At 49.5% G+C, this 23,380-nt stretch overlaps 1 protein-coding gene across 2 annotated transcripts in view; it reads left to right on the top strand.

The window, feature by feature from the left end:
* Nucleotides 1–15,698: 15,698 nt before the first annotated feature.
* The window catches only part of LOC144791242 (synergin gamma-like), a 123,002-nt gene continuing 115,320 nt past the window's right edge, over nt 15,699–23,380 (top strand). For both annotated transcript variants that reach the window (XM_078665898.1, XM_078665897.1), the window contains exon 1: nt 15,699–16,120. The gene's annotated coding sequence lies outside the window, so the exon portion shown is untranslated. The remainder of the gene's footprint in view (nt 16,121–23,380) is intronic.

Here is a 23,380-nt window from a genome sequence, read left to right as displayed (position 1 = left end):
CTAAAGAGAAGCAGATGGAGCTTCGAAACGTGTCGGGCAGATCCATTACGGAGCGGCGTCTACGAGCGGATCCCCGTCCTCACCTACACATAAATATAGCTGCTGCTCGCGTGCTACTCATAAGGTGGACAACCTTGGAGCGTGAATCTATATGCGGCAGTCCAGCCGCAGAGTATGCACCACCCCGTTAACGTGGGGGTCACGGCAGTGAAGTAGCAGCCGTACATGGGATCGAGGACGGGCCCACTCGTGGAGTCCATACAGGACTTGATTGTGTGCTTTCCGCACTACACTTCCCAGAAGTCTCATTGGAGCCTCCCATTGGCGGGTGAGTTATATGAAATTGGAGAAGTGTAACGGGTGCGCACACCGCTTCCGTTAAAGCCCCTGAAGAGAAGCAGATGGAGCTTCGAAACGCGTCGGGCAGATCCATTACGGAGCGGCGTCTACGAGCGGATCCCCGTCCTCACCTACACATAAATAAAGCTGCTGCTCGCGTGCTACTCATAAGGTGGACAACCTTGGAGCGTGAATCTATATGCGGCAGTCCAGCCGCAGAGTATGCACCACCCCGTTAACGTGGGGGTCACGGCAGTGAAGTAGCAGCCGTACATGGGATCGAGGACGGGCCCACTCGTGGAGTCCATACAGGACTTGATTGTGTGCTTTCCGCACTACGCTTCCCAGAAGTCTCATTGGAGCCTCCCATTGGCGGGTGAGTTATATGAAATTGGAGAAGTGTAACGGGTGCGCACACCGCTTCCGTTAAAGCCCCTGAAGAGAAGCAGATGGAGCTTCGAAACGCGTCGGGCAGATCCATTATGGAGCGGTGTCTACGAGCGGATCCCCGTCCTCACCTACACATAAATAAAGCTGCTGCTCGCGTGCTACTCATAAGGTGGACAACCTTGGAGCGTGAATCTATATGCGGCAGTCCAGCCGCAGAGTATGCACCACCCCGTTAACGTGGGGGTCACGGCAGTGAAGTAGCAGCCGTACATGGGATCGAGGACGGGCCCACTCGTGGAGTCCATACAGGACTTGATTGTGTGCTTTCCGCACTACACTTCCCAGAAGTCTCATTGGAGCCTCCCATTGGCGGGTGAGTTATATGAAATTGGAGAAGTGTAACGGGTGCGCACACCGCTTCGGTTAAAGCCCCTAAAGAGAAGCAGATGGAGCTTCGAAACGCGTCGGGCAGATCCATTACGGAGCGGCGTCTACGAGCGGATCCCCGTCCTCACCTACACATAAATATAGCTGCTGCTCGCGTGCTACTCATAAGGTGGACAACCTTGGAGCGTGAATCTATATGCGGCAGTCCAGCCGCAGAGTATGCACCACCCCGTTAACGTGGGGGTCACGGCAGTGAAGTAGCAGCCGTACATGGGATCGAGGACGGGCCCACTCGTGGAGTCCATACAGGACTTGATTGTGTGCTTTCCGCACTACACTTCCCAGAAGTCTCATTGGAGCCTCCCATTGGCGGGTGAGTTATATGAAATTGGAGAAGTGTAACGGGTGCGCACACCGCTTCCGTTAAAGCCCCTGAAGAGAAGCAGATGGAGCTTCGAAACGCGTCGGGCAGATCCATTACGGAGCGGCGTCTACGAGCGTATCCCCGTCCTCACCTACACATAAATAAAGCTGCTGCTCGCGTGCTACTCATAAGGTGGACAACCTTGGAGCGTGAATCTATATGCGGCAGTCCAGCCGCAGAGTATGCACCACCCCGTTAACGTGGAGGTCACGGCAGTGAAGTAGCAGCCGTACATGGGATCGAGGACGGGCCCACTCGTGGAGTCCATACAGGACTTGATTGTGTGCTTTCCGCACTACGCTTCCCAGAAGTCTCATTGGAGCCTCCCATTGGCGGGTGAGTTATATGAAATTGGAGAAGTGTAACGGGTGCACACACCGCTTCCGTTAAAGCCCCTGAAGAGAAGCAGATGGAGCTTCGAAACGCGTCGGGCAGATCCATTATGGAGCGGCGTCTACGAGCGGATCCCCGTCCTCACCTACACATAAATAAAGCTGCTGCTCGCGTGCTACTCATAAGGTGGACAACCTTGGAGCGTGAATCTATATGCGGGAGTCCAGCCGCAGAGTATGCACCACCCCGTTAACGTGGGGGTCACGGCAGTGAAGTAGCAGCCGTACATGGGATCGAGGACGGGCCCACTCGTGGAGTCCATACAGGACTTGATTGTGTGCTTTCCGCACTACACTTCCCAGAAGTCTCATTGGAGCCTCCCATTGGCGGGTGAGTTATATGAAATTGGAGAAGTGTAACGGGTGCGCACACCGCTTCCGTTAAAGCCCCTGAAGAGAAGCAGATGGAGCTTCGAAACGCGTCGGGCAGATCCATTACGGAGCGGCGTCTACGAGCGGATCCCCGTCCTCACCTACACATAAATAAAGCTGCTGCTCGCGTGCTACTCATAAGGTGGACAACCTTGGAGCGTGAATCTATATGCGGCAGTCAAGCCGCAGAGTATGCACCACCCCGTTAATGTGGGGGTCACGGCAGTGAAGTAGCAGCCGTACATGGGATCGAGGACGGGCCCACTTGTGGAGTCCATACAGGACTTGATTGTGTGCTTTCCGCACTACACTTCCCAGAACTCTCATTGGAGCCTCCCATTGGCGGGTGAGTTATATGAAATTGGAGAAGAGTAACGGGTGCGCACACCGCTTCCGTTAAAGCCCCTGAAGAGAAGCAGATGGAGCTTTGAAACGCGTCGGGCAGATCCATTACGGAGCGGCGTCTACGAGCGGATCCCCGTCCTCACCTACACATAAATAAAGCTGCTGCTCGCGTGCTACTCATAAGGTGGACAACCTTGGAGCGTGAATCTATGTGCGGCAGTCCAGCCGCAGAGTATGCACCACCCCGTTAACGTGGGGGTCACGGCAGTGAAGTAGCAGCCGTACATGGGATCGAGGACGGGCCCACTCGTGGAGTCCATACAGGACTTGATTGTGTGCTTTCCGCACTACACTTCCCAGAAGTCTCATTGGAGCCTCCCATTGGCGGGTGAGTTATATGAAATTGGAGAAGTGTAACGGGTGCGCACACCGCTTCCGTTAAAGCCCCTGAAGAGAAGCAGATGGAGCTTCGAAACACGTCGGGCAGATCCATTACGGAGCGGCGTCTACGAGCGGATCCCCGTCCTCACCTACACATAAATAAAGCTGCTGCTCGCGTGCTACTCATAAGGTGGACAACCTTGGAGCGTGAATCTATATGCGGCAGTCCAGCCGCAGAGTATGCACCACCCCGTTAACGTGGGGGTCACGGCAGTGAAGTAGCAGCCGTACATGGGATCGAGGACGGGCCCACTCGTGGAGTCCATACAGGACTTGATTGTGTGCTTTCCGCACTACACTTCCCAGAAGTCTCATTGGAGCCTCCCATTGGCGGGTGAGTTATATGAAATTGGAGAAGTGTAACGGGTGCGCACACCGCTTCCGTTAAAGCCCCTGAAGAGAAGCAGATGGAGCTTCGAAACGCGTCGGGCAGATCCATTACGGAGCGGCGTCTACGAGCGGATCCCCGTCCTCACCTACACATAAATAAAGCTGCTGCTCGCGTGCTACTCATAAGGTGGACAACCTTGGAGCGTGAATCTATATGCGGCAGTCCAGCCGCAGAGTATGCACCACCCCGTTAACGTGGGGGTCACGGCAGTGAAGTAGCAGCCGTACATGGGATCGAGGACGGGCCCACTCGTGGAGTCCATACAGGACTTGATTGTGTGCTTTCCGCACTACGCTTCCCAGAAGTCTCATTGGAGCCTCCCATTGGCGGGTGAGTTATATGAAATTGGAGAAGTGTAACGGGTGCGCACACCGCTTCCGTTAAAGCCCCTGAAGAGAAGCAGATGGAGCTTCGAAACGCGTCGGGCAGATCCATTACGGAGCGGCGTCTACGAGCGGATCCCCGTCCTCACCTACACATAAATAAAGCTGCTGCTCGCGTGCTACTCATAAGGTGGACAACCTTGGAGCGTGAATCTATATGCGGCAGTCCAGCCGCAGAGTATGCACCACCCCGTTAACGTGGGGGTCACGGCAGTGAAGTAGCAGCCGTACATGGGATCGAGGACGGGCCCACTCGTGGAGTCCATACAGGACTTGATTGTGTGCTTTCCGCACTACGCTTCCCAGAAGTCTCATTGGAGCCTCCCATTGGCGGGTGAGTTATATGAAATTGGAGAAGTGTAACGGGTGCGCACACCGCTTCCGTTAAAGCCCCTGAAGAGAAGCAGATGGAGCTTCGAAACGCGTCGGGCAGATCCATTACGGAGCGGCGTCTACGAGCGGATCCCCGTCCTCACCTACACATAAATAAAGCTGCTGCTTGCGTGCTACTCATAAGGTGGACAACCTTGGAGCGTGAATCTATATGCGGCAGTCCAGCCGCAGAGTATGCACCACCCCGTTAACGTGGGGGTCACGGCAGTGAAGTAGCAGCCGTACATGGGATCGAGGACGGGCCCACTCGTGGAGTCCATACAGGACTTGATTGTGTGCTTTCCGTACTACACTTCCCAGAAGTCTCATTGGAGCCTCCCATTGGCGGGTGAGTTATATGAAATTGGAGAAGTGTAACGGGTGCGCACACCGCTTCCGTTAAAGCCCCTGAAGAGAAGCAGATGGAGCTTCGAAACGCGTCGGGCAGATCCATTACGGAGCGGCGTCTATGAGCGGATCCCCGTCCTCACCTACACATAAATAAAGCTGCTGCTCGCGTGCTACTCATAAGGTGGACAACCTTGGAGCGTGAATCTATATGCGGCAGTCCAGCCGCAGAGTATGCACCACCCCGTTAACGTGGGGGTCAGGGCAGTGAAGTAGCAGCCGTACATGGGATCGAGGACGGGCCCACTTGTGGAGTCCATACAGGACTTGATTGTGTGCTTTCCGCACTACACTTCCCAGAACTCTCATTGGAGCCTCCCATTGGCGGGTGAGTTATATGAAATTGGAGAAGAGTAACGGGTGCGCACACCGCTTCCGTTAAAGCCCCTGAAGAGAAGCAGATGGAGCTTCGAAACGCGTCGGGCAGATCCATTACGGAGCGGCGTCTACGAGCGGATCCCCGTCCTCACCTACACATAAATAAAGCTGCTGCTCGCGTGCTACTCATAAGGTGGACAACCTTGGAGCGTGAATCTATATGCGGCAGTCCAGCCGCAGAGTATGCACCACCCCGTTAACGTGGGGGTCACGGCAGTGAAGTAGCAGCCGTACATGGGATCGAGGACGGGCCCACTCGTGGAGTCCATACAGGACTTGATTGTGTGCTTTCCGCACTACACTTCCCAGAAGTCTCATTGGAGCCTCCCATTGGCGGGTGAGTTATATGAAATTGGAGAAGTGTAACGGGTGCGCACACCGCTTCCGTTAAAGCCCCTGAAGAGAAGCAGATGGAGCTTCGAAACGCGTCGGGCAGATCCATTACGGAGCGGCGTCTACGAGCGGATCCCCGTCCTCACCAACACATAAATAAAGCTGCTGCTCGCGTGCTACTCATAAGGTGGACAACCTTGGAGCGTGAATCTATATGCGGCAGTCCAGCCGCAGAGTATGCACCACCCCGTTAACGTGGGGGTCACGGCAGTGAAGTAGCAGCCGTACATGGGATCGAGGACGGGCCCACTCGTGGAGTCCATACAGGACTTGATTGTGTGCTTTCCGCACTACACTTCCCAGAAGTCTCATTGGAGCCTCCCATTGGCGGGTGAGTTATATGAAATTGGAGAAGTGTAACGGGTGCGCACACCGCTTCCGTTAAAGCCCCTGAAGAGAAGCAGATGGAGCTTCGAAACGCGTCGGGCAGATCCATTACGGAGCGGCGTCTACGAGCGGATCCCCGTCCTCACCTACACATAAATAAAGCTGCTGCTCGCGTGCTACTCATAAGGTGGACAACCTTGGAGCGTGAATCTATATGCGGCAGTCCAGCCGCAGAGTATGCACCACCCCGTTAACGTGGGGGTCACGGCAGTGAAGTAGCAGCCGTACATGGGATCGAGGACGGGCCCACTCGTGGAGTCCATACAGGACTTGATTGTGTGCTTTCCGCACTACACTTCCCAGAAGTCTCATTGGAGCCTCCCATTGGCGGGTGAGTTATATGAAATTGGAGAAGTGTAACGGGTGCGCACACCGCTTCCGTTAAAGCCCCTGAAGAGAAGCAGATGGAGCTTCGAAACGCGTCGGGCAGATCCATTACGGAGCGGCGTCTACGAGCGGATCCCCGTCCTCACCTACACATAAATAAAGCTGCTGCTCGCGTGCTACTCATAAGGTGGACAACCTTGGAGCGTGAATCTATATGCGGCAGTCCAGCCGCAGAGTATGCACCACCCCGTTAACGTGGGGGTCACGGCAGTGAAGTAGCAGCCGTACATGGGATCGAGGACGGGCCCACTCGTGGAGTCCATACAGGACTTGATTGTGTGCTTTCCGCACTACACTTCCCAGAAGTCTCATTGGAGCCTCCCATTGGCGGGTGAGTTATATGAAATTGGAGAAGTGTAACGGGTGCGCACACCGCTTCCGTTAAAGCCCCTGAAGAGAAGCAGATGGAGCTTCGAAACGCGTCGGGCAGATCCATTACGGAGCGGCGTCTACGAGCGGATCCCCGTCCTCACCTACACATAAATAAAGCTGCTGCTCGCGTGCTACTCATAAGGTGGACAACCTTGGAGCGTGAATCTATATGCGGCAGTCCAGCCGCAGAGTATGCACCACCCCGTTAACGTGGGGGTCACGGCAGTGAAGTAGCAGCCGTACATGGGATCGAGGACGGGCCCACTCGTGGAGTCCATACAGACTTGATTGTGTGCTTTCCGCACTACGCTTCCCAGAAGTCTCATTGGAGCCTCCCATTGGCGGGTGAGTTATATGAAATTGGAGAAGTGTAACGGGTGCGCACACCGCTTCCGTTAAAGCCCCTGAAGAGAAGCAGATGGAGCTTCGAAACGCGTCGGGCAGATCCATTACGGAGCGGCGTCTACGAGCGGATCCCCGTCCTCACCTACACATAAATAAAGCTGCTGCTCGCGTGCTACTCATAAGGTGGACAACCTTGGAGCGTGAATCTATATGCGGCAGTCCAGCCGCAGAGTATGCACCACCCCGTTAACGTGGGGGTCACGGCAGTGAAGTAGCAGCCGTACATGGGATCGAGGACGGGCCCACTCGTGGAGTCCATACAGGACTTGATTGTGTGCTTTCCGCACTACACTTCCCAGAAGTCTCATTGGAGCCTCCCATTGGCGGGTGAGTTATATGAAATTGGAGAAGTGTAACGGGTGCGCACACCGCTTCCGTTAAAGCCCCTGAAGAGAAGCAGATGGAGCTTCGAAACGCGTCGGGCAGATCCATTACGGAGCGGCGTCTACGAGCGGATCCCCGTCCTCACCTACACATAAATAAAGCTGCTGCTCGCGTGCTACTCATAAGGTGGACAACCTTGGAGCGTGAATCTATATGCGGCAGTCCAGCCGCAGAGTATGCACCACCCCGTTAACGTGGGGGTCACGGCAGTGAAGTAGCAGCCGTACATGGGATCGAGGACGGGCCCACTTGTGGAGTCCATACAGGACTTGATTGTGTGCTTTCCGCACTACACTTCCCAGAACTCTCATTGGAGCCTCCCATTGGCGGGTGAGTTATATGAAATTGGAGAAGAGTAACGGGTGCGCACACCGCTTCCGTTAAAGCCCCTGAAGAGAAGCAGATGGAGCTTCGAAACGCGTCGGGCAGATCCATTACGGAGCGGCGTCTACGAGCGGATCCCCGTCCTCACCTACACATAAATAAAGCTGCTGCTCGCGTGCTACTCATAAGGTGGACAACCTTGGAGCGTGAATCTATATGCGGCAGTCCAGCCGCAGAGTATGCACCACCCCGTTAACGTGGGGGTCACGGCAGTGAAGTAGCAGCCGTACATGGGATCGAGGACGGGCCCACTCGTGGAGTCCATACAGGACTTGATTGTGTGCTTTCCGCACTACACTTCCCAGAAGTCTCATTGGAGCCTCCCATTGGCGGGTGAGTTATATGAAATTGGAGAAGTGTAACGGGTGCGCACACCGCTTCCGTTAAAGCCCCTGAAGAGAAGCAGATGGAGCTTCGAAACGCGTCGGGCAGATCCATTACGGAGCGGCGTCTACGAGCGGATCCCCGTCCTCACCAACACATAAATAAAGCTGCTGCTCGCGTGCTACTCATAAGGTGGACAACCTTGGAGCGTGAATCTATATGCGGCAGTCCAGCCGCAGAGTATGCACCACCCCGTTAACGTGGGGGTCACGGCAGTGAAGTAGCAGCCGTACATGGGATCGAGGACGGGCCCACTCGTGGAGTCCATACAGGACTTGATTGTGTGCTTTCCGCACTACACTTCCCAGAAGTCTCATTGGAGCCTCCCATTGGGGGGTGAGTTATATGAAATTGGAGAAGTGTAACGGGTGCGCACACCGCTTCCGTTAAAGCCCCTGAAGAGAAGCAGATGGAGCTTCGAAACGCGTCGGGCAGATCCATTACGGAGCGGCGTCTACGAGCGGATCCCCGTCCTCACCTACACATAAATAAAGCTGCTGCTCGCGTGCTACTCATAAGGTGGACAACCTTGGAGCGTGAATCTATATGCGGCAGTCCAGCCGCAGAGTATGCACCACCCCGTTAACGTGGGGGTCACGGCAGTGAAGTAGCAGCCGTACATGGGATCGAGGACGGGCCCACTCGTGGAGTCCATACAGGACTTGATTGTGTGATTTCCGCACTACACTTCCCAGAAGTCTCATTGGAGCCTCCCATTGGCGGGTGAGTTATATGAAATTGGAGAAGTGTAACGGGTGCGCACACCGCTTCCGTTAAAGCCCCTGAAGAGAAGCAGATGGAGCTTCGAAACGCGTCGGGCAGATCCATTACGGAGCGGCGTCTACGAGCGGATCCCCGTCCTCACCTACACATAAATAAAGCTGCTGCTCGCGTGCTACTCATAAGGTGAACAACCTTGGAGCGTGAATCTATATGCGGCAGTCCAGCCGCAGAGTATGCACCACCCCGTTAACGTGGGGGTCACGGCAGTGAAGTAGCAGCCGTACATGGGATCGAGGACGGGCCCACTCGTGGAGTCCATACAGGACTTGATTGTGTGCTTTCCGCACTACACTTCCCAGAAGTCTCATTGGAGCCTCCCATTGGCGGGTGAATTATATGAAATTGGAGAAGTGTAACGGGTGCGCACACCGCTTCCGTTAAAGCCCCTGAAGAGAAGCAGATGGAGCTTCGAAACGCGTCGGGCAGATCCATTACGGAGCGGCGTCTACGAGCGGATCCCCGTCCTCACCTACACATAAATAAAGCTGCTGCTCGCGTGCTACTCATAAGGTGGACAACCTTGGAGCGTGAATATATATATATATATATCTATATATATATATATATATCTATATATATATATATATATAGATATATATATATATATATATATATATATATATATATATTTTGAAATTGGAAGGTAAGGACATATATATACATATACACAGCTCCTTGATGATATGTCCATTAAATAAGCTGCACTCGAGTCACAGGTAAGCGCTTCCCCTTTTGCTTTTATTGGTATGGGCTGTCGCGCATTCACAATTCACCGCACCTGATATAGCCCAACGCATTTCGAATCATCTCTTCTTCCGGGGCCAATCAGAAGAGAGCATTCAGATAATCTTCTCCTAATTTGGCGATATCGTGCGACCAGATGAGCTGCTCTTCATGAGACCACACGTTGCCTTCTGGGAGTTGAAGTCCGAAAATTAAGTCCTGGATGGATGCTCTCTCAATCCCATGCGGGGCGCTCCTGTCCTTAATCCATACCCTGTGCCCCACTCATGGGCCCGCTACATCACGAGCTTCGTGGCCCTCTTCTTTCGGGGTGGTGCAGGGTCAGCAGCGGGACAGCCGCTTGTTATATCCTTGAGGATTTGTCCATTAAATAAGCCACACTCGAGTCACAGGTAAGCTTTTCCCCCATTTGCTTTTATTGGTATAAAAGCAAATGGGGAAACGCTTACCTATGACTCGAGTGCGGCCTATTTAATGGACAAATCCCCAAGGAGCTGGATATATATATTTTTGAAAGTAGACTACCCTGTTATACCAGCTATATATTTAATCCCCAAAATACACAAAGATATGCACAAACCTCTGGGGAGGCCAATTATATCGGCCCAGGGTAGTCAACTTGAGAACACATCTAAATATGTGGATTTCTTCCTTCAAGAACAGGTCCAGAAGCTCCCATCATTTATTCGGGACACAGAGGATTTCTTGCGCAAAATTCAGAGTGTGAATTGGGATGATGACTGTGTACTCATAGCACTTGATGTCACTTCTTTGTATACAAGTATTCACAACATTGATGACATCAAAGCAACTGAGTTTTATCTGAATACAAGACCATTGCAACATGCTGCGCAGAACAAGATGTTACTTGATATGATTTCCTCATGTCTGGAAAATAGCTTCTTCCTCTTCCTCAATCAGATCTTCCAACAGATCAATGGTGTCGCCATGGGGGCCTGCTTTTCTTCAAGCTATGCCTGTTTGCATATGGGCATGTGGGAGGAGAAGGTCCTCATATGCACAGTGAAACCCTAAGCAGGCATGTACTCTGCTGGTATAGGTACATTGATGATTTGTTCAACGGCGCCTATTAGGATGGCGGACCTCCGAGGTGGAGGGACCGTCCGCCGGGGCAGCGGTGGTCCCTCCGGTGGAATTAGGATGTGACTGCCACCCTGGCGGTCACATCCCGTATATTTCAAATTGCGGCTGGTGCTGCTTTAAGCAGCACCCGCCGCAAAGTTAAATATGCATGCTGTGCATTTGCATGCACAAAGCGGCAGGCACTGCGCGGTGCCTGCCACATTGTGCATGCAAATGCAGGGGGGTACCATAGGTACCCCCCATGTGCAAATTAAAAGGGGCCAGCGTAGGAATACCCTTGCCAGGCTAAAACGTCATTTTTTTTTTTTGCAGCAAAAATGCAATATCCTCAAATTCACAGGAAAAATAAAAGCATGGGCTCCAGCACTTGCTTTTAAACGATCTCTGGGTTTTTTTATTAGAGTTTCGCACTAGGAGCACGAACACTGAACCACAACTGGCTCCTGGTGCCCCCCTTTTCTCTTTTGTTTCCGTTAAAATTCTAAAACCATAGCTGAAGCGTTTCGTCCCCAGCGGTACTTCTTCAGGGCTCCACAGTATAGTAAATTGCTTCCACTAGTGACTTTAGTTTGTAGTCTGGTTTAGGTCCTCTGTTCAAATGTTTTGTATGATATATATCTCCATTTTTACGGCTCATTAACCGACAATCTTTTAGTGCATCAGTTTCAGGAGTAGGCACCACATCCTAGCGATTTATATGACCATGAAATAACGCAGAAACACAAGTTTAATCATTTTTCTTAAAGTACGATCCCTCACGTACATGCAGGTTAGAAGTTTCCCGTGACTTAAGGCCAAATATTACCATCCTTTGGCATAACATCACACATTTGAAGCCCTTATAATGGCCTCACACCGCCGGTACTACATTTGCCACTGTGGACAGCGTTGAGGGTAACTCGGCAAGTACGCGCCGGCTCCCTCTTTTAATGGCAGCACCCCTGCATCCCATGTTAACCACGGTACGACTATGACTATCTCCATATTACCTTAGCCACTTCATCCTTGATAAACCTCCATTCACCTGCGATCACGAGTACAGCTTGCAGGCCATAATTAAGGTTCCTTGCATGTCCCATTCACTTCCATGTATGCACAACTGTGAGCAGTTCAGATTGGCTAACACCTTGCCCTCCTTGCCTCCACAGTTTTTGGTGATCGCTTTGGCAGCATTCAACTCTATTCCACCGGCTGGTGATGATTTCACAATTACGTCTGCACAGGTAGGTGTACGCCATGACCCACTTCCTCCACATTTCCATACATGTCCCTAATGATTGAGGCCTAACTCTTGGTTTGTTCTTCTTACACTGATTACAGAACAGACGATCATGAATGGTGTCGGCTGACACCTTCACAAGTAGCAAACCAGGAAGCCAATCACTACACTTCCTTGCCGATAGGTGAGCAGTTTCTCGCCACCTTTTAGTGTAAATAACTGTATACTCCTTAAGCACATCGTTCTGATTCAATTCTTGGCTTCAAAGGCTGTCTTATCCCTTCCTGTCCTGATGAAGACCCGACATAGATGCTTACGAATTGGCATTACATCTTAGGGTCGAAACGTCGACGTTGTTAGTTCAACTTGTCCACACAACCCCACAACCAGAATAAGGAATACTTTACCCTGCTGTGGTTTATGCATCTATTGTTGGACAACTTTTATACATTTTTGTCCATTTGTATAATAATATGTTTTATATGTTAATATTTTTGTATAGCACCATGTCACTAATTGCTTCACAGTCCTTTGGGCTTTATTGTGTCGGACAGCCATATACATTTTGACTGATTCATCTCTAGAGTAACAAGCATTTGCAATGCAATGGGTCTCGCATTAGGAAAGTTTGAGCTATTGGTATTGTAAATGGCAAAGTTTTTATTTATGTTTTTTTTTTTAATAGCTAAATTAATAGCTTTGTCATTTACAATGCCAATAGTTATAAGATATAAACAGAAAAACTCTAAAATCACAACCAGGCTGTAGAAACTGCGAGACAGTAGAGAGTGTGAGACTAACACACGCATCCTGCCAGTCTACCCCATCTACGAGGGCGAATCCCATGGTTTTAGTCAAAAAAAGGTTTATATCAAAACATCATTCCCTTCAATTCAGGTTTAATTTAGAAATGCAATTCTGATTTTATTCTAGAACTCTCAGTTGGATTCCCGTCATATGACGACTTTCAAATAAGGGTAAATTAAAATGCCTCAGAAGGTGCCCCCTTTAAAATGAACGGAGAATAAAATAGCGTTGTTAGAGTATGATATAATATGTGGAAGAGGGTGACCCCAACGAAGGCTATGGGGGTATTTTGTTTGTGAGGGTGGGAACTAGGAGTCCAAAGACGGCGACACCTGCCAAAGGAGGGCAGGCTGACCGGCGTTGTGCGGTTCCCACATTTGGACATGTAGTTAATGCGTAGTGCGGTGTATATACAAATCACGTCCTGTATCAACACACTCCGAGGCAGCCCGCGCACAGACAGGCGTGTGCTGACCTGGCAGGGTCAAGTGGCACACCGCGCCAGCTGGTACGTGACTTAAAGGTGCAGAACGCAGCACCCTCCTCTACCACTGCGAGGCGGCACGCGCTCCCCGCCAACACTTCCGACACATGGCACGTGTCACCAGAGAGCATTCGCACGACATCTGCGCTTCGAGACACAAAGTGCCTCGGGTCGCCAGCTCCGGAGCTATTCCTGGAGAATGCCATCCTCCCCGAGTGTTTATTTCACCGTGTGCATGGATGTCACTTCCTATACTCATGCCTAGATTTGTTATGAATCGGAGATCAGACGTTTAAGGCACTCCTAATTTTGACACAGCGAATATAAAAGCAACAACAAAGGTGCATGTTTGATTTTCAGTAAACTCGACTCCAAGTCCACGCAACGCCGCCGGCCTGCGACCAGGAAGTCAGGCAGGCCGGGCGGGACAAACGGAAACAGGAAGTAGGAGGTCGGGAGCCTACCCCGCCTCCCACGGAAGAGCCGCGATTGTTTGGAGCAGGCAGGAGCCTACCCTGCGCCCCGGTGCCGAAGAAGGGAGGAAGAGTCCTGCTGCCGGTGAATAGGGCTTCGCTTTGTTGCTGGCCTGCGAGGGGGGGGCATGTGTGTGCACGCGCGCGGCGGCGGGCTGTGTATGTGTGTGTGAGCGTGCGTGTGTGTATGTGTCTTGGAGTCTGTGTGTATGCGTGTGTGACTGTGGGGGAGGAGGAGGGGGTTGCCTGTCTGGGTGCCTGCGTGTCTGTGTAAGTGCGTGTGCGCGCGTGTGTGTGTGTGTGTGTCTGTGTGCATGCATGCATGCGCGTTAGGCTGGGAGTATGGGAGGGCGGCGCAGGACGGAACGTGCGCGTTCGCGCACACGAATCCAGGAAACAAAGCTCGTACACCCTCTTGTCCTCCTTCCCCCCAGACTGATCACTATACGTCTCCAGCTGGACACATGCATCCTTGCGGATGCATTGCCAGCGAGACCCAAAAAGGAACTCATTCCCTGAACTCATTGTACCGTCTATTTGTTTGTGTGTTTCCTTCATTAACGAGTAATGTTATTTTCATGATATTTATTAAGTACGTTTGAGACTATGTATATGTGACTCCCGACAGAACCACTGTTTTGTTTTGCATACATACCCAGGTTCTGAGGGTTACTCGGTTACCCCATTATCCTTAATGGTTATGAATTTTCTCAGCAAAATCTAGTTGAGTGTGCCTTATTTTTTAGTGTGCACACTTCACACACACGCCTGCATTGCCGCGTGCTGCTATGACCAACCATTGCACAGAGTTGTGGTGCAGTGTATTGGTAGGCAAAGGCTTACTATCTATGTTGGTACCTTCTTTATCACCACACACTTGTGGCTCTATGTGTTGTAATGCATTCTACAGATCTATAGTGCTGTGTGTTATACCCACTTTGCACACACAATTGCTATGGTAGAACATACGGTTAGTGTGTACCCTTGTGTGGTTATCCACAGCGACACTGCAAGCCACTTTCGGCTTTAGCAAAAAATGATACTATTTAAGCGGATTCTGAGTGGTCCATACTTAAAACACCAAGAGTGAACCTAAAAGCCAAGAAAGCAAAGTGCTGTTGGCCGAACACCCAGGGTGGCTCGAGGTGTCACGCGTGGCGTCGGAGGGTGAGGCTGATATCGCTCTGTGTCCAACACCCATGCTTTAGTGGCTTGCTTCAAGATATCTCTTAATTACGGTGCGGCGACGGGATTGCTCCAATATCTACTTCGCCCAAACTTGTACTGTGTGCAAGCCTGACAGATGCATTAATTTAGTTGGAGATGCCCCAGGGACCATTTGATCATCTCATATTTATGATTGGCCGCGAGCGAACATTCCTGAATACATTACACTGAATCAAAACGTTTTTATCTTGCAGGGTGAGTGAGCGAGGAAGCAGAGGGTGAGTGAGCGAGGAAGCAGAGACTGAGTGCTAAGGCGCGGGAGGTAGGATATTCTTCAGAGTTCACGCATCAGTTTACTCTTGGGATTACTTGGAGTCGTGACGTGACACAAAACGCGGACTTTGCTGAAGTTGTACAGCGGATTGCTTATATTCATAGCACATTATTTCATTCTAACCTTTAACAGCTGTGCATTGCTGGGAACTTTCAAGTTAGCGGACGGAAAGATTTACAATCTCGGTTTCTTTTTAACCACCAGCACAAAGCACCCTGGGGCTTGTAGTTTCATTTTTCCGATCACAAGTACGTCTCTTCCACACGCACCGCGCTGTCAGCTAAGCAAAAATATATATATAGCATCAGCTGCCATTTACCTTCTGGACATTGGGGCTGTTGCAGTCAGTTGATAGCTGCGAGCGAGCATATGTGTCATTGTTAATGAATATTAAATAACTAAGGTAGTTTTGTGTCGTGTAACGAGGGAGTTTTGTGCGTGTCTTTGTGCAGTGAAGCAGGTGAACCAGTTCCTATCACATGCCACTGGAGAGCAAACATGCCTTTGCCCTGACTCCCACCTGCGGCAGGCTCCTCCCAGGACTCGCCTGGGCGCTCCTCGTCGGACTGTTCCTGCTCCCTTCCCTGGCTCTGTCTTCGGGTGCAGAGAGGCTCTCGCCCTCCGGCGGCATGATCGGGTGCCATTTGAGGTCACACTGCTGTGCATGGGTGTTCGTCCCGAGCGGGTGTAGGGAAACTGACGTGGCGCGTGGACTCCACGAGCTGTGGGTAGGTTCAGCGATCCTTCCGCCTTCGCACAAGTGAGTCCCGCACCTCAGTTACTGAGTTGCCAACACAGCGCTCCTAAGGCGTGGTTGGAAAATCCGGAGCCGGGTGGAAATTCACACGACTCGTAAAAGCGCTACGAGGCCACGCCAGTGGCAGAAGGTACGCTACAAGAAATACCAGAGAATAATATAAAGTTAAAATGTGTTATGTATGTCCCTCAGTCGAGTGCCCGAATAATTCCGGTATGTGTGGTAACAGTTTATTCATCAGGTACTCTTGTAGGCACGTGAATAGTATGTACAAACACCTTCATACCATAACAAATGAGGCGTCCTCGCTCCAGCGATGAGTGTGATAGCGGAGGCTTGTTGATAAACTTTCATAGGCTACAGAGTGAAGGTGATCTTTCTTGGTTTGGACTATAAAAAAAGTTAAGGGCTGCGGAAGTTGCCACCCAGGTCACGACCAACACTCGTTGAGAACAGTCTTATGATAATTCCATATATTTATCTTTCCAATTGATGATTTTTTTTAGTTAAGAGGTCCCCAATATTGATGGGAATGTAGGTGTGGTTATGTTATGTGTGTTTGTAAAGTGCCCTATTGTACACGGGGATATCTTGGTATCTTGGTGATGAGCAGGTGTGTGCCTAGCCTTGGTCTAAACTGGGGTGGCATGGTGAGCAAAAGAATGCTGGATTTAACCCAGATCTCTTGACTGGGGGGAATGTTTTGATTTGTTCTGCATTCAGTCCATCAATTGTGTGTCTTTTACTTTCTCGCCCTAAGTGCGCCGGGTATGCCCAGACGTGGGTCCTGTGCTCACTGTGCCACTTGAATCAAGCTATCCTGGCTGAAGAGGGGTGAAACCACGAAACCGGTCCTAGGATGCTTGTTTCCGGTCCAGGGAGGACCTGGCTTGGCAGTTCGGGCTGGACTGTTCCCACGAGGCACAGGGTCAAGACTGATTTGCATATGGCCAGGTCTAAACTGGGGTGGAATGGTGAGCAAAAGAATGATGGATTTAACCCAGATCTCTTGACTGGGGGGGTGAATATTTTGATTTTTTTTCTGCATTTCGTCCATCAACTGTGTGTCGTGTGCCTAGCCCTGTCCATGGTAGTTAGGTCTATTGAAAAGCCTGGTCTTCAGCTTGCAGTGGAATTCAACAAGAGATGAGGCTGTTCCATGCTTTAGGAGCAATTTATGCTGGGCCTGAACTGTTATGTGAGGAATTTGAATTGAGCATGTATGTGTATCAGCAGTCATTGGAGCTCCCTTAGGTATGGAGTGAAGCGAGTTCAATGTGGGAGGTTGAGAATGAGTTGTAGCAGCCAAGTTCTGGAAGTTATATAGTCTTCTAGTGAGTTGCTTGGTGAGTTACAGTTTTTCTAGTGCTGTTTGGGAGCCATTTGAACATCTTCTTAGGCTTTTTCAGGGTGTAGAAGTAGGATGCAGTGCCTTCAGAAATGACTTGCCAGTCATGTCCAATTTGCTGTTGATGATTATTCTGAAGTTGCTGGTGTGGGTTCTGGGTGTGGGTGGGTGTCCGAGTTTAGCCAGCAACCAGTTGAAGTCCCATTTTGGGATGTTCTTGCTGAAGATCACTACTTCTGTCTTGTTGGTGATGAACTTGAGACAGTTGGCTTTCAACCAGGTAGCGCCTTCAGTCATGCAGGTTGTGAACTTGTTTCTTGTGCTGGGAATTGTATCCGAGAGGGAGAGTATGAGTTGTGTGTCGTTGGTTTCGGAGAGGATGTGGTTATTTTGTGTGTGTGGGTGACCTTGGCCAAATGGATCATATATGCGTTGAAAAGTGTGAAATGAGCGATGAACCATGAGGCACTCCACAGATAAGTTTGCGGGCTCAAGAGGAGTAAGGTGCCAGGCTGACTGCTTGTCTTCTATCGGTTAAGAAGCAGCAGATCCAGCAGAGACCAGGTACTTGGATGCCAATCTCCTTCAGGTGCCTGATGAGGATGGGGTATGAGACTGTGTCAAATGCTGCAGAGAGGTCCAGGATAATGCCATATGTCATCTATCAAGGATCATGAAGATGTCATCTTTGGTGGTTATGAGTGCTGTATGAGGGCCTGAATTCAGACTGCGTGGCACAGAGGAGCTGGTGGTTGCTGAGGGGGTCGGTGAGTCATCTGTGGATTAGTTTCTCTAAGACTTTAGCCATTTTTGGTAGGAGAGAGGTGGATCTGTAGTTGGAACGCATAGCTGGGTCAGTGGATGGTTTCAGAATCAGGGGTATAATGTTAACAAGCTTCCAGGTTTCTGGGAATGTGGCTGATCCTATGGAGGCTTTGAGGAAGGTTGCTAGTTATTCACTGATCGGTAGGAGTCCTTTGGTGAAGGTATAGTGGGGCAAGGGTAAGATGGAGCCCATGAGTGGTCTTCATGGTAGCAGCAATATTGACAGTGGACACAGTAGGCCACTAGGTGAGAGTTTGTTCATCAGCCGTGATGGGAAGTTGAGTTGTGACTGGGCACGGATGAGGGTCTAGCATGCTGTCTATTGAGGTGACTTTGTTTCTGAAGAATTATGAGAGCTTGTTGCAAAGGTCTTGTGAAGGGGTGCTGTTGCTGGAGGCAGCAGGAGGAGTGGTGAAATCTTTAATGATAGAGAAGACATCCTTGCTTCTGTTAGCTGGCATTGATGCAATCTGCAAGATCTGTGTGCTTGGTGCCTCATATCTGCTTGTGGAGGCATCTTACGCCTGATTTGAACACGTCTTTATCTGCGTTCACTTGACTTGTTCTGCATTTGCATTCCCGTAACTTGCAGTGGTGTTTTGTCAGACTGAGTTCCTTTGGGTACCAGCTGGCCTTCATTTGGGCTCTTGCTGTTGGGTTGCTCTTGAGGAGAGGCAGTCCATTTGCGCATCTGGTGATCCAGGTGTTGAGATTCTTGATGGCTTTTGGCAAGTTGCTGGTGTGCTTGGGCCAGCACCCGGAGAGGGCAGAAACTTCCAGCTGTGGCGGGTGGTTCCGGTGGTTGTAGGTCTGTGTTGGTGCAGGACAGTTATTTGAAACTGACCAGTGCTTTGTCTATCCAGGTAATAGTTGCTGGCTTGTCGACTGTCATGTTGCTGATTGCAGAGAATATCCGGTCCCTTTGGTGTCTGGTGGTGCTGGGTGAGGCCAAGGTTTTCTAGGCTTTCTAGCCTAGAAAAGTTGTAAAGTTGTAAAGGGTGTAAAGTTAGGGTCGGTGCAGTCTTCTAGATGAAAGTTGAGGTCTCCGAGGAAGATGAAGGTGCTGGCCTTGATAATGAGGGGTGCAACAAAGTCCATTATGTCATTGGCCAAATTGGTGTGTAGTGTAGTTCCTATTATCCCAATAGGCTCTGCGCATTGGAATAATATCTTCAATAGTATAGACGTAGGACTGTGGTTAACTAGGTCTTCTACTGACGATATTAGACTTAAAGTTATGTGTGCCAGCTAGCTCAGAGTTCACTAGAAACTTTCTTGAATAGGCAAGGAGGAGTTTAACCTCCCTGGATAGACAAGAAGGGATTTAGTTTCTGACAACCATAGAACATGACAACTTTGCTCTCCCCTAATCAAGAGTATATCTCCAGAGTCGTGTGAAAACAAAAGACAACTTATTTTACTCAGTCACTACGTGCATTCTTAGTTTCACCAGTTTGTAGAGAAATAAGAGATGGGCGTGGTTCAATAAAAGATGTTACTTATTGATCAGTCTCTTTTCTCATACAAGAGAAATGAATCGCTATTATTGCAATACTTATAGTTAAGTAAAGTGCATACAGTAAAAACAGAATTATAAAATAATACTGTAAAAGCATTTATATGGTTTCTTACCCATATGATACTTAAAATGGATAAAAGATATACATACATATATACATTGACTAATCGTACTCAACTGGTGCTTCTAACTACGCCTACCCCGGTGTACCTGACCTAAGCCTAATACTTGGGAGGGAGTAAGTGAGTAGCAGGTTAAGTTAAGTTTGCTTTGCCAAGAATCTGACTCAAGAATTCTCTGTAAGAGGTTAGTCAGTTCAGTACCTGGGATTTAGAAGGCTGGAGGGTTGGTATCTCTGTCTCAGGACTCGATATCCCAGTTACCCGCGAGGGCGGCTGGGAACGCCGGAGGCTGGATTTCTCGGCAGGAGAAAAGGCAGCGTCTCTCTCAGCGCGTCAAAAGGGAGGGGCAGCGTCCGTGGGCTTTTCTGCATCAGCTGGGCTCTCCGGCAAGTAGCGCTGCTCCAAGCTCGTCACCACCGTGTCTTAGCTTAGGGCAACGTCGGTATATTTATACCTGAAAGGTGCCGTGTTTGACGTAAGGATGGACATAAGACGTCAGCAAGAATGTCATAAGGACTGGTCGTTCTTACATTCTTTGCAGAAGTTCTCGAGCGAAATCAAAACAATGGTCGCGGGGATTTCCCAGGTCTGTTGGAGGTTTGATTTGTTTTGAGAACTCGGTGTGCTTCTCTAGGGGGCTGAAGGGATAGTGCTTGCTTAATGTGACAGCATGCGCTATGACCTTATCTGAAGACGGGTTTCTGTGCCGTTGTATGGACATTAGTGAATTAATAACCGGACAAGGGTCAGAAATAGGAGTATCAATATAGGTACCTAGATAAACACACTACAGGTGCATGTCCAGGTGTTCTGTTTACAAGAGTTGCACCCAGGGCGAAGTATGCTGTGATGCGTATCTTGAGTGCCCATAAGCACTCTGTATATCTTCTAAAAAAGCTCACTTTTGAAGGGTTAATTTTGTTTATTGGTAAAATAGATGTCACTAAACCAGCAACATGCCCCACAATCCACCAAAACAATGATCTTCTTTGGGCCTCGCGAAATAGTGATTTGTACCAGCGGAAAGAAGCGTTATATATTAGAAGCCAACTTTTTAATAATTGAGACTACCCCTCCGTCCCTGGTTTGTAGTGGAAAGGAGGACCTTTAGTATTACCAAAGCAGGACAGTTTCTAATGCAATATCTGTTCCTGTCGCAGTAAGAACTCATCCTCAACTTCCATCCCCTCTCTTTTCGGAGCTAATTATGGAGTGGCCCTATCTGCATCAGTTCTTCACTGGACTTTCTGACTTAAAGGCACAGGATGGGGAAAAAGTTTGTCGCAAGCCCTATCTTCGCTCTGCATAATATGTTCTCTGTTCGGCTTCTGTCTGGAGAGTTTAGTCTGTCCATGCATCACACATAGTCGGTCTGTTGAGCACGAAAGCCAAAGCATCCTTTTTCTTCTCACTTAAATCATTATTGAATGCAGCTGCTGTGTTGGCTCACTGGTCCAGCTAACCTTCACTTCGAGCTGTTGAAAGTGACATACATAGACCACAAGTTCCTTTGTACCATGTCGCAAGAGGAGGAACCCAGCTGTGCAGTATTCTTAGTCTAGCGTCTGACAAAAAGCCTTTGTAAATATATGAAAACATACTTTAAAGTTGCTAAGAAGAGGACTGTTTTATTAATTAATTGAGTGCTCTCAGCAAGGTTTCATTTGTTTTTTACCACTTTAGCTGAATCCTGTATAAAGGCTTGAGGTCGAGTGAGGAAATGTAATCGGCACTCTGAGGATCATCAGAAATCTTTACAAGGGACAGCCATTCGCCCTCAAGTTGAGATAGCTACCCCAATATTTGGGTAGGTCTGGTAACCCCACTTGCTATTACAATGGGAGGGGAAGGGAATTTTTAGATGCAGGGCATTGACCTACGTCCATTTGCGATCATCAGCCTCTTCACTTTATACTCTTGCACTTGAAGTTGTGACATGACCCAAAACACAGACTTTGCCGGAATTCTCACCATCACGCGGAGCAACTTGGGTTCGCTGTTGTACAATGGTTTAGTTTTATTTTACACTTCTGCTCTTCTATTGGTGTATTGTTGCTTCTTTCAATCATTATGCCAGTGGTGGCTCCTCCGCTAAGGCGTATGAGCGTCAACCCACTGCTGCTGTGCAGCAGTAAAAGAACGGAAAAATAAAATAACACAATGTTATTATCATTTTATTCTTCCCTGCTGCGGCAGCATGAGGGAGGGCCTGCAGGGAGGAGTGGTTGGCACACTAAAGTGTGCATTATGCTTTGATGGGCTTGCACACCTGCCGTCACCAGACGCGGATGCGGAGGAACTCGAGCTGCTCAATCAGACATACCTATCATGGCGATTTGTCTGGTATCCACTCCATTATAGCCAGCTTTCGCGGGCATGGCAGATTATTCGGGCATCAACTGTCTTATAGCCCGCATTCCCTGGGTAATAGCAGCTCGCCCATCCTACCATTTATGAGATTCTGAAGGACCCAGATTTTCGGAAGTTCCATACCCCTTTGGGCCTCCTCCGGAGCATCAGTGCCCCGCATTGTGCATCACTTTGGGGGACCTGTATTCATGTCGTTTTATCATCTTGCAATTTGGCACTCCGCCTGGGTAGACATTTGTGCATTCAAAATACTATATTGGAGATGGCTCTCCTGAAGAAGGCAGTTCCCTGCCGAAACGCACGTTGAGACATCTTGGAAACCACCCTATAATTATAGAAATCCATGAGATTCTATGTGTTAAACACCATATGTATGGTTTTTGTCAGACACTCAATCATCTTAGTATGCCGACAATGTATACAAACCTTTAGAATGTAGTATGTGTGCATGGATGACTGATCAAAGTTAGAATGTTGAATAGTTTTTCTGTGAATTGTAGCCCTAAATTTTTTAATGATTTTGTATTGCAATAAATCATTTTGTATTTTCCTATTTCTTAGTGTCACTACTATCCTTTATATAAATATGTTCTAGATTGTTTATGAAGTATCCCTAGGAATTTCACAGCATGTATTTTCCTGCCCAGGTGTACTTTTCACTAGTATCAGGGGGCCCCTGTCTTTACATTGATCGGCATTACAGCCTGGGAGGAGAACATGCACAGGATCCTAGTCCCCGTCTGAGTGCCAAACCACGGTACTCAGACCAATCACAGCGCTGCATTGCAGCATTGTGATTGGCTCAGGTGAAGCTAGCTGATTCCTGTTCGGCGGCGACGACGTGGGATAGAGCGGCAAGAAGGCAACGGAATTTTTTGGTTTTTTTCAATTATACCGCCTTAACTCCTCAGCCGACCTCCCCAGATCTATGCTGGCCGCCTCTGCATTATGCCTCCTTCTTCATACTCTTCATTTTTTACCCACTCACGTACCCTTAAATCTTTCAACTTGATTATTTTATTTTCAGTGACTCACCCCACACCACCCTCCATGGGAAATGTTTTTCCACTCTTTTTGTTTTTCTCATCCCCCCGCACTTGACTTCTCCCATCCACTGCTACTTTGTTAATAAATCTTTATATCAACATTTTAAATCTATGCTTTTTGGCATACTCTAATCATCTTTTTTTCATAGAAAGGCTGTGA

Source organism: Lissotriton helveticus, chromosome 11, assembly GCF_964261635.1.
Source record: "Lissotriton helveticus chromosome 11, aLisHel1.1, whole genome shotgun sequence".
NCBI lineage: Eukaryota > Metazoa > Chordata > Amphibia > Caudata > Salamandridae > Lissotriton > Lissotriton helveticus.
The sequence above is the reverse complement of the archived record's forward strand: the minus strand, read 5'-3'. Positions and strand labels throughout refer to the sequence as shown.